At 52.1% G+C, this 12,308-nt stretch overlaps 2 non-coding genes across 2 annotated transcripts; one reads left to right on the top strand and one right to left on the bottom strand.

Annotated features, from left to right (window-relative positions):
* Positions 1–10,745: 10,745 nt before the first annotated feature.
* LOC116951754 (5S ribosomal RNA) lies at positions 10,746–10,864 on the bottom strand. Its single transcript, XR_004404323.1, has one exon. It is a non-coding gene; the product is annotated as a 5S ribosomal RNA (ribosomal RNA).
* Positions 10,865–11,534: 670 nt separating this feature from the next.
* Positions 11,535–11,653, top strand: LOC116951755 (5S ribosomal RNA). The gene has a single exon (XR_004404324.2). It is a non-coding gene; the product is annotated as a 5S ribosomal RNA (ribosomal RNA).
* The last annotated feature ends 655 nt before the right edge of the window (positions 11,654–12,308 follow it).

Here is a 12,308-nt window from a genome sequence, read left to right as displayed (position 1 = left end):
GGCTCATGATGATGATGTCGTCGAGGGGAGGCCTTAAGTCAGCAGTGGATAAACCACGGCTGATAATGAACGTGCTGACCATGGCTGATAATAATGACGATGATGGGAGGGGGTCAGGGGGGGTGTTACGGGGGGGGGGGGGGGGGTGTTACGGGGGGGGGGGTGTTACGGGGAGGGGGGGGCGGGGGATGTGTTGTTTTGGGGGGAGGGGTAGAGGAGGTGGATGGGTGGTGAGGGGAGGGGTAGAGGAGGTGGATGGGTGGCGAGGGGAGGGGTAGAGGAGGTGGATGGGTGGTGAGGGGAGGGGTAGAGGAGGTGGATGGGTGGCGAGGGGAGGGGCAGAGGAGGTGGATGGGTGGTGAGGGGAGGGGCAGAGGAGGTGGATGGGTGGTGAGGGGAGGGGTAGAGGAGGTGGATGGGTGGCGAGGGGTAGAGGAGGTGGATGGGTGGTGAGGGGAGGGGTAGAGGAGGTGGATGGGTGGCGAGGGGAGGGGTAGAGGAAGTGGATGGGTGGCGAGGGGAGGGGTAGAGGAGGTGGATGGGTGGTGAGGGGAGGGGTAGAGGAGGTGGATGGGTGGTGAGGGGAGGGGTAGAGGAGGTGGATGGGTGGTGAGGGGAGGGGTAGAGGAGGTAGATGGGTGGCGAGGGGAGGGGTAGAGGAGGTGGATGAGGGGGCTATTACGGGGGGGGGGGGGTGTAATTAGGGGGTTGGCGTACGGGCCCCGTAGCCTTGGTGACGCGGCGCAGTTCCCGCAATCAGGGCATCGTGGCTGCTGCCTCAAGGAAAAAAAAAATTGGCGGAAAATTGAGCAATTTGGTAAAAGTGGATTCACACAGAGAAAGGGGATAGAGGGTGGGAGGGAGACAAAGAGGGGAGACAGAGGGAGAGACATATTGTAGAGGTCGTAGGCAGAGAGGGGCTGCATGATGGGGGAGGGAGTTGGGTGGTCGATTTGGGGGGGGGGGTCAGAATTGTCCCCCAATTCCACGAAATATTTAAGACGGTCGTTGTATGTTTTAATAACAAAAAACGACTCAACACATTCGCGAATAACACTGTGTGTGGCCTTAAACTGTCAAATATACAACAGGCGACCTTTCGGGCAAATGGCCCTTCTTTATAACGCATTAATTGGACCATATCAAAAGGGCCATCTCCCGAAACGTCGCCTATAATATATTGCTTTTGAGGCCACACAGACACACGTCTTGTTATTGACATGGAACGAGTTGAGTATTTGTTGTTAACTGTGCTTGTGCACAACAGCAGTATAATCACAGATATATATCTCCTTATTTTTAATGTTCACAGGTTAGAAAATGTAAAATCTATGAGTTAACTATTATTATTATTGATGTGAAACGTTTGTGTCATTCCGGACACGGTCTATCCACTGCTGGAAGAACTCCCTTCTCCCTCCGCAAGGCTCCACCATCTCTCACTGCAATGGGATGTAATGATGATAATAATACACTCATAATGATCATCGTCATCATCATCATCCTCATCAGTCATCCACCTGGCCAGGGGAGAGACGAGGAGGTGCGTGGAGCGGTGGTGGCCACTGTGACAGGAGAAATACCGGCGAAGGGCGATGGCCTATGGAAGCGTTGTTCATTGCAAGAGCCCCTGGTGGCTTTTAGTGGCGCATTCGGACAACGCCCAAATAGTGAAAACACCGAACCCTCAAACCATCGTGCTGTCAAACCCCAACGGTCTCAAATGTGTCGCGGCCACTCACACGCTGATGTAATTATCAACGAATATGGGCCCTCTCTGAATATTAGTGAAGAACACTGGCCTATGGCCTGGCGTTGTGACACAGTTCAGGGCCGGATTCACGTTACAAGGGCGGGGGACCTAAGGCTAATAGGAGAGCAGGGTCAGTTTAACAAGTAGGAGGCTTTCACGACCAATATCATCCATAATATCGGTTAAATATAACTGTGTCGTTAAACCCGCCGCCACCCGACACAGCCAATTAGTAAGGTTTGTCACGTAAACAGAACGTGGCCAATTCGTTAATAGTACAGCGCAAAACCGGTGAGTTGGAGGGCAAATTCACAACATTTACACTCTGAGTTCGACGTTCCGCCTGTAATTACTGTGCTGTACTTGTAACGAATTGCCATGTTCTGATTACGTGACAAACCTCACTAATTGGCCGTGTCGGGTGGTGGCGAGTTCTACGACGCATTTATATTTATGCGATCTAACCCAAGAAAAAACCCCTGTATTGTGGAGGAGGGAAGGGCCGAAGTTTTCCCAGTATTACACATGGCAAGAAAAAGGTTATCAAATAGTTATTTATTTAGCTATGTAAAATGTACTAAAAATGTTCGACTCAGGGGTGAATTCATAAAACACGACACTCATTTCCCCAGTCAACTATTTTGTTCCTCCTAGCTTTAGCTGTGTAGCATGAATGGTGCCATCATAATAAAAACTATGGTTCCGATGGCCGCACTACCGTCGCTCAGCTGTTATTTGAACGTGGAATGGATGACCTAAAGGAGGACCTACAACAACATTTAAAATATATGTGTGAGAGCCGAAGCACTTATTCGCCTGTGGGTGAATCCGACCCAGGTCACACGTGTCACTTTTATATTCACCCCCAAAGTCATACGAAGGAGACCAGTGGAGCGGCGTCATTGATGATGATGATCCACTTCTCACGAAGAGCGTAACAGCAGTCAGTCGTCTCGCCGGCCGTCGATCGCCTCCATCCATATCGCTACTACAATGGCGACTGCTTTCCATGAACGAACTCGTCGATCCCCGATCCACCCGTGTTGAGGACTGCGTCTGCCAGACTGACGGTGTCGTCTCATCCATCACACTGTGTTCAACCACCACCACCACCACTAAGACCAACCACGCTGCAGGTCTCAACAACACACTCACACATCCACCCACTCACCACACTGCAGGTCTCAACAACACACTCACACATCCACCCACCCACTCACCACACTGCAGGTCTCAACAACACACTCACACACCCACCCACTCACCACACTGCAGGTCTCAACAACACACTCACACATCCACCCACCCACTCACCACACTGCAGGTCTCAACAACACACTCACACATCCACCCACCCAGTCACCACACTGCAGGTCTCAACAACACACTCACACATCCACCCACCCACTCACCACACTGCAGGTCTCACCAACACACTCACACATCCACCCACCCACTCACCACACTGCAGGTCTCAACAACACACTCACACATCCACCCACCCACTCACCACACAGCAGGTCTCAACAGCACACTCACACATCCACCCACTCACCACACTGCAGGTCTCACCAACACACTCACACATCCACCCACTCACCACACTGCAGGTCTCACCAACACACTCACACATCCACCCACCCACTCACCACACTGCAGGTCTCACCAACACACTCACACATCCACCCACCCACTCACCACACTGCAGGTCTCAACAACACACTCACACATCCACCCACCCACTCACCACACAGCAGGTCTCAACAACACACTCACACATCCACCCACCCACTCACCACACAGCAGGTCTCAACAACACACTCACACATCCACCCACCCAGTCACCACACTGCAGGTCTCACCAACACACTCACACATCCACCCACCCAGTCACCACACTGCAGGTCTCACCAACACACTCACACATCCACCCACTCACCACACTACAGGTCTCACCAACACACTCACACATCCACCCACTCACTCACCACACTGCAGGTCTCACCAACACACTCACACATCCACCCACTCACCACACTGCAGGTCTCAACAACACACTCACACATCCACCCACCCACTCACCACACAGCAGGTCTCAACAACACACTCACACATCCACCCACCCAGTCACCACACTGCAGGTCTCACCAACACACTCACACATCCACCCACTCACCACACTGCAGGTCTCACCAACACACTCACACATCCATCCACCCACTCACCACACTGCAGGTCTCACCAACACACTCACACATCCACCCACTCACCACACTGCAGGTCTCACCAACACACTCACACATCCACCCACCCACTCACCACACTGCAGGTCTCAACAACACACTCACACATCCACCCACTCACCACACTGCAGGTCTCAACAACACACTCACACATCCACCCACTCACTCACCACACTGCAGGTCTCACCAACACACTCACACATCCACCCACTCACCACACTGCAGGTCTCAACAACACACTCACACATCCACCCACCCACTCACCACACAGCAGGTCTCAACAACACACTCACACATCCATCCACCCAGTCACCACACTGCAGGTCTCACCAACACACTCACACATCCACCCACTCACCACACTGCAGGTCTCACCAACACACTCACACATCCATCCACCCACTCACCACACTGCAGGTCTCACCAACACACTCACACATCCACCCACTCACCACACTGCAGGTCTCACCAACACACTCACACATCCACCCACCCACTCACCACACTGCAGGTCTCAACAACACACTCACACATCCACCCACTCACCACACTGCAGGTCTCAACAACACACTCACACATCCACCCACTCACTCACCACACTGCAGGTCTCACCAACACACTCACACATCCACCCACTCACTCACCACACTGCAGGTCTCAACAACACACTCACACATCCACCCACTCACTCACCACACTACAGGTCTCACCAACACACTCACACATCCACCCACTCACTCACCACACTGCAGGTCTCAACAACACACTCACACATCCACCCACTCACCACACTGCAGGTCTCAACAACACACTCACACATCCACCCACCCACTCACCACACTGCAGGTCTCACCAACACACTCACACATCCACCCACCCACTCAACACACTGCAGGTCTCAACAACACACTCACACATCCACCCACCCACTCACCACACTGCAGGTCTCAACAACACACTCACACATCCACCCAGTCACCACACTGCAGGTCTCACCAACACACTCACACACCCACCCACTCACCACACTGCAGGTCTCACCAACACACTCACACACCCACCCACTCACCACACTGCAGGTCTCAACAACACACTCACACATCCACCCACTCACCACACTGTAGGTCTCACCAACACACTCACACATCCACCCACCCACTCACCGCACTGCAGGTCTCAACAACACACTCACACATCCACCCACCCACTCACCACACTGCAGGTCTCAACAACACACTCACACATCCACCCACTCACCACACTGCAGGTCTCACCAACACACTCACACATCCACCCACTCACCACACTGCAGGTCTCAACAACACACTCACACATCCACCCACTCACTCACCACACTGCAGGTCTCAACAACACACTCACACATCCACCCACTCACCACACTGCAGGTCTCACCAACACACTCACACATCCACCCACTCACCACACTGCAGGTCTCAACAACACACTCACACATCCACCCACCCACTCACCACACTGCAGGTCTCACCAACACACTCACACATCTACCCACCCACTCACCACACTGCAGGTCTCACCAACACACTCACACATCCACCCACCCACTCACCACACTGCAGGTCTCACCAACACACTCACACATCCACCCACTCACCACACTGCAGGTCTCACCAACACACTCACACATCCACCCACCCACTCACCACACTGTAGGTCTCAACAACACACTCACACATCCACCCACCCACTCACCACACTGAAGGTCTCACCAACACACTCACACATCCACCCACTCACTCACCACACTGCAGGTCTCAACAACACACTCACACATCCACCCACTCACCACACTGCAGGTCTCACCAACACACTCACACATCCACTCACCCACTCACCACACTGCAGGTCTCACCAACACACTCACACATCCACCCACTCACTCACCACACTGCAGGTCTCAACAACACACTCACACATCCACCCACTCACCACACTGCAAGTCTCAACAACACACTCACACATCCACCCACTCACTCACCACACTGCAGGTCTCACCAACACACTCATACATCCACCCACTCACCACACTGCAGGTCTCACCAACACACTCACACATCCACCCACCCACTCACCACACACCAGGTCTCACCAACACACTCACACATCCACCCACCCAGTCACCACACTGCAGGTCTCACCAACACACTCACACATCCACCCACTCACCACACAGCAGGTCTCACCAACACACTCACACATCCACCCACCCAGTCACCACACTGCAGGTCTCAACAACACACTCACACATCCACCCACTCACCACACTGCAGGTCTCAACAACACACTCACACATCCACCCACTCACCACACTGCAGGTCTCACCAACACACTCACACATCCACCCACTCACCACACTGCAGGTCTCACCAACACACTCACACATCCAACCATCCAGTCACCACACTGCAGGTCTCACCAACACACTCACACATCCACCCACCCACTCACCACACTGCAGGTCTCACCAACACACTCACACATCCACCCACTCACTCACCACACTGCAGGTCTCAACAACACACTCACACATCCACCCACTCACCACACTGCAGGTCTCAACAACACACTCACACATCCACCCACTCACCACACTGCAGGTCTCACCAACACACTCACACATCCACCCACCCACTCACCACACTGCAGGTCTCACCAACACACTCACACATCCACCCACTCACTCACCACACTGCAGGTCTCAACAACACACTCACACATCCACCCACTCACCACACTGCAGGTCTCAACAACACACTCACACATCCACCCACTCACTCACCACACTGCAGGTCTCACCAACACACTCATACATCCACCCACTCACCACACTGCAGGTCTCACCAACACACTCACACATCCACCCACCCACTCACCACACACCAGGTCTCACCAACACACTCACACATCCACCCACCCAGTCACCACACTGCAGGTCTCACCAACACACTCACACATCCACCCACTCACCACACAGCAGGCCTCACCAACACACTCACACATCCACCCACCCAGTCACCACACTGCAGGTCTCAACAACACACTCACACATCCACCCACTCACCACACTGCAGGTCTCAACAACACACTCACACATCCACCCACTCACCACACTGCAGGTCTCACCAACACACTCACACATCCACCCACTCACCACACTGCAGGTCTCACCAACACACTCACACATCCAACCATCCAGTCACCACACTGCAGGTCTCACCAACACACTCACACATCCACCCACCCACTCACCACACTGCAGGTCTCACCAACACACTCACACATCCACCCACTCACTCACCACACTGCAGGTCTCAACAACACACTCACACATCCACCCACTCACCACACTGCAGGTCTCAACAACACACTCACACATCCACCCACTCACCACACTGCAGGTCTCACCAACACACTCACACATCCACCCACCCACTCACCACACTGCAGGTCTCACCAACACACTCACACATCCACCCACCCACTCACCACACTGCAGGTCTCACCAACACACTCACACATCCACCCACTCACCACACTGCAGGTCTCACCAACACACTCACACATCCACCCACCCACTCACCACACTGCAGGTCTCACCAACACACTCACACATCCACCCACCCACTCACCACACTGCAGGTCACATCACTTCTGTCTCTGCTTCTTCCCTCGCACATCTCTCATTTGGAATTCACTCCTCTCATCACCACCATCCCTTTCCCCAAGCTCTTACAACAATAACCTTGCTCAGCTCAATGGATGAACCGTGTTACACTTTTGTCTCATCTAATTTCATATTTATTGAGCCCCTTTCACTATACTGTATTACAACTTTGATCGTTCGGTTTGTTGCTGGCCGCTTGACGTTTTGGGTATTTGGACCTGTGCTCAGCAACTGTTCATAATGTTGATTTTTTTTTTTAATGTAGAAGTGGGAGACGCAGACACACTGACACGGCGAGACACACGGACACAAAGACAATGACGATCGGAGACAGAGTCATGGACACACGGACACAAAGACACCCAGAGACGAAACAATGGAGACACAGAGACACGCAGCGTCTATTTAAGAGACACAGAGACTCACCCAGAGACAAAAGATGTCATGATACATAAGAGACGCAACACGACACTCGTGGGCAGGTCAGAGTGAGATCAAAGAGAGCCCTTGCTCCCCAGCGTCTCGACCAGGGCTCGTCAGCCTGCGGCTCCGGAGCCGCGTGCGGCTCTTTAAGGGACTGCTGCTTCGTGACAAGTCATTCACGAAGCAGCAATCTCTTTAAGGGACTGCTTCGTGAAGGTTGTTTATGAAGGACCGCCGTCTCGAATTCACCGCAGTGCATTGCGGCTCTTTAAGGGACTGCTGCTTCGTGACAAGTCATTCACGAAGCAGCAATCTCTTTAAGGGACTGCTTCGTGAAGGTTATTTATGAAGGACCGCCGTCTCGAATTCACCGCAGTGCATTGCGGCTCCTGACATATGGCGGGGTTTTTTTTTCTGAATTCGAACAAAAATGCCTCTTCTTGTTATTTTGGTTGCCGACCCCTGGTCTAGACAATGCCCCGTGGCTGTCTCCCTCCGTCTCCGCCTCCCCCTGTCTCTCCCCCTGTCTCTCCCCCGTCTCGCCTCCCCGTGCCGGCTATAATCCCCGGCCTGGCAAACTCCGATAAGAACCCTAATCCGGGCTGGGGATAAAACACGAACTGGATTTAAAGCCGAGTTGATCGCCGAGGCAGCACGAGCGGGTGGGTGAGTGTGTGGTTGGGTGAGTGAGTAGGTGAGTGGATGGGTGAGTGTGTGGTTGGGTGAGTGTGTGGATGGATGGGTGAGTGAGTAGGTCGGTGAGCGAGTAGGTGAGTGGATGGGTGAGTGTGTGGTTGGGTGAGTGTGTGGATGGATGGGTGAGTGAGTAGGTCGGTGAGCGAGTAGGTGAGTGGATGAGTGAGTGCGTGGATGGGTGAGTGAGTAGGTGAGTGGATGGGTGAGTGTGTGGTTGGGTGAGTGTGTGGATAGATGGGTGAGTGAGTAGGTCGGTGAGCGAGTAGGTGAGTGGATGGGTGAGTGAGTAGGTGAGTGGATGGGTGAGTGTGTGGTTGGGTGAGTGTGTGGATGGATGGGTGAGTGAGTAGGTCGGTGAGCGAGTAGGTGAGTGGATGGGTGAGTGTGTGGTTGGGTGAGTGTGTGGATGGATGGGTGAGTGAGTAGGTCGGTGAGCGAGTAGGTGAGTGGATGAGTGAGTGCGTGGATGGGTGAGTGAGTAGGTGAGTGGATGGGTGAGTGTGTGGTTGGGTGAGTGTGTGGATAGATGGGTGAGTGAGTAGGTCGGTGAGCGAGTAGGTGAGTGGATGGGTGAGTGAGTAGGTGAGTGGATGGGTGAGTGTGTGGTTGGGTGAGTGTGTGGATGGATGGGTGAGTGAGTCGGTGAGCGAGTAGGTGAGTGGATGGGTGAGTGTGTGGATGGGAGAGTGAGTAGGTGAGTGGATGGGTGAATGGATGGGTATGTGATTGTATGGGTGAATGTGCTTTGGTAAGTGGGTAGGTGAGTGGATGGTTGAGTGGGTGAATGGGTGAGTGGATGGGTGAGTGTGCGCATGGGCATGTGAATGGGTGAGTGGATGGGTGAGTGGGTATGTGATTGGATGTGTGTGTGAATGGGTAGGTGAATGGGTTGATGAGAAGGTAGGTGAGTGGATGGGTGAGTGGACAAGCGGATGGATAAGAGGGTGGGTTACCGTGTGATTAGGTGAGCGGTAAGTGTGTGGATCTGTGAATGGATGGGTGAGTGGGTGGGTGTGTGGTCGGGTGAGTGTGTGGATCGATGAGTGTGTGAATGGGTGAGCTACGGTGTAGATTCTGAGCCAGAGTTAGCACATTCTGGATGGTGAACATATCACTCGTGAATTAAGTTAGCCGCGGTCAAGATTCGAACTCGGGAACCAACTTACACTGATCATCGTAGTGAAGTAAGGTAATATATCTCTATATGAGGCTATGAGCGACGTGGTTTGGGGAGACCTTCATCCAGCAGTGGATTGATCATATGGGGGGTGCAAACGAGCTAACACAAAATCATTATCAGCAACGAAATAATATATTTCCTTATAAATGTTTGATCTTATATTTGCATATCACAATGTTAAATGTTCTATAATTATTTGTTTACAGATCCCATCAGCCGCATGGCATTTTGCTAGTGTGCAAAATGTATTTTAGTTTTTTAGTTTTTGCACAAGCAACACTCTAGATCGGTTTTAGACAGTTTCGACATGCAGTGTCTCATCATCAGCGTCAGTCAACGCTGGTGAACTGCGGGATGGTCATAGGTAGGTGACGCCTGCTGTCTATTTGGCATTTCCGTGCAGGTGTGGATTTTCATCCGGGTCCTTCGAATTCCCCCTCCACATTAATTATAATCAACGTGCGTTTAGAGCATTTGGCTGTAATCAATTTCCACGCGATGATGAGCTACTTCGTTGAGCTATCATTTGTGGCCAGGTCGCTTCTGGAAAAGAGCTATGTAGCTCAGTGGGCCTTACCTGGGAAAATAAAAATATTAATTTAGTTTTTGAGTTACCTTCTGATTCTTCAGGTCGAGGTAGCGGTGCCCCCTAGAGACGAGAACCCGCCAGCCCCGCTGTGCGTGAGCGACACGCGGGGAAGACAGCGCTCCCCCTGCCGACGGAAAGAGGCAAAAGCCGGCAACAAAAGCCTACAACACCTGGTATTCCCAGGCGGTCTCCCATCCAAGTACTAACCAGGCTCGACCCTGCTTAGCTTCCGAGATCGGACGAGATCGGGCGTATTCAGGGTGATATGGTCGTAGGCGAGAACTTTGTGATGATTTAGTAAATTCATTTCTAACGTTCTCAGCTTCCGCTGATGTTTTCACAGCGAATGAGCGTTTCCCGTGAAACTCGTGTTCACCGCCAGCTACAGATCGCGAGCCCAGAGCTCACTTCTGCCACTGTCAAGACCACAGCCCTTAGGGTGCCGTGGCTCTAAGCGTCACGGTGCAGTGAAGCTGCTGAGCTGAGTTAGAATCCCGGGCACGGCTAACATCATCGGTGGTGTCGAGTGATATCCGAACCAGGTCAGCCTCTCTCCACCACTTCACCACCAACCCGCACCGTCGACCAGCGTGGTGAAGTATGCTCAATCAACCCCCAGGACAGGACAGAAATGGCGTGTTGTAGGGCTTCATCCATCAGTGGATAAAAAAAGTGTGTACGTCATGGTTTAAATACACACAAATACTGTACATAAATATGATCACAACTCTTCTTCTGAGATAGATGCTCAACTTGGAGGCTGCTGTTGCTGCTCCAGAGATGAGACCACTTGGCTTTGCACCGAGACGTCTCGAGCTGAACTCCACCGTGAATGCGAGGATGACTGCAGGCGGTGTCTTCACACGATGGGAAAGTTAAATAAGTTCAGGCAAAGGTGAAAGGCAAATACATTAGAGATGAATTTACTAAATCTTCACTGAGCTCTCGCCTACGACCATATCACCCTGAATACGCCCGATCTCGTCCGATCTCGGAAGCTAAGCAGGATCGAGCCTGGTTAGTACTTGGATGGGAGACCGCCTGGGAATACCAGGTGTTGTAGGCTTTTGTTGCCGGCTTTTGCCTCTTTCCGTCGGCAGGGGAAGCGCTGTCTTCCCCGCGTGTCGCTCACGCACAGCGGGGCTGGCGGATTCTCGTCTCTAGGGGGCACCGCTACCTCGACTGAAGAAGCAAAAGGTTAATGCAAAACTACATTGATACTTTTTACCAGGTAAGGTCCACTGAGCTACATTGCTCTTTTTCAGAAGCGACCTGGCCAGAAATTGTAGCTCAACGAAGTGGCTTATTATCATGTGGACATTTCTATCAGCCAAATATTCTAAAGAAGCTCATATCCCATCAAGCCCTTTGACCTACAGTGAGGAAAAAAAAAGTATTTGATCCCCTGCTGATTTTGTACGTTTGCCCACTGACAAAGAAATGATCAGTCTATAATTTTAATGGTAGGTTTATTTGAACAGTGAGAGATAATAACAAGAAAATCCAGAAAAACGCATGTAAAAATGTTATAAATTGATTTGCATTTTAATGAGGGAAATAAGTATTTGAACCCCTCTCAATCAGAAAGATTTCTGGCTCCCAGGTGTCTTTTAAACAGGTAACCAGCTGAGATTAGGAGCACACTCTGAAAGGGAGTGCCCCTAATCTCAGCTTGTTACCTGTATGAAAGACACCTGTCCACAGAAGCAATGAATCAATCA

This window comes from Petromyzon marinus, chromosome 43 (assembly GCF_048934315.1).
Source record: "Petromyzon marinus isolate PM22_M1 ecotype Great Lakes invasive population chromosome 43, UKy_Petmar_22M1.pri1.0, whole genome shotgun sequence".
Classification (NCBI taxonomy): Eukaryota; Metazoa; Chordata; class Hyperoartia; order Petromyzontiformes; family Petromyzontidae; genus Petromyzon; species Petromyzon marinus.
Note: the sequence above shows the minus strand (reverse complement) of the source record. Positions and strands in the feature narration are given on the sequence as shown.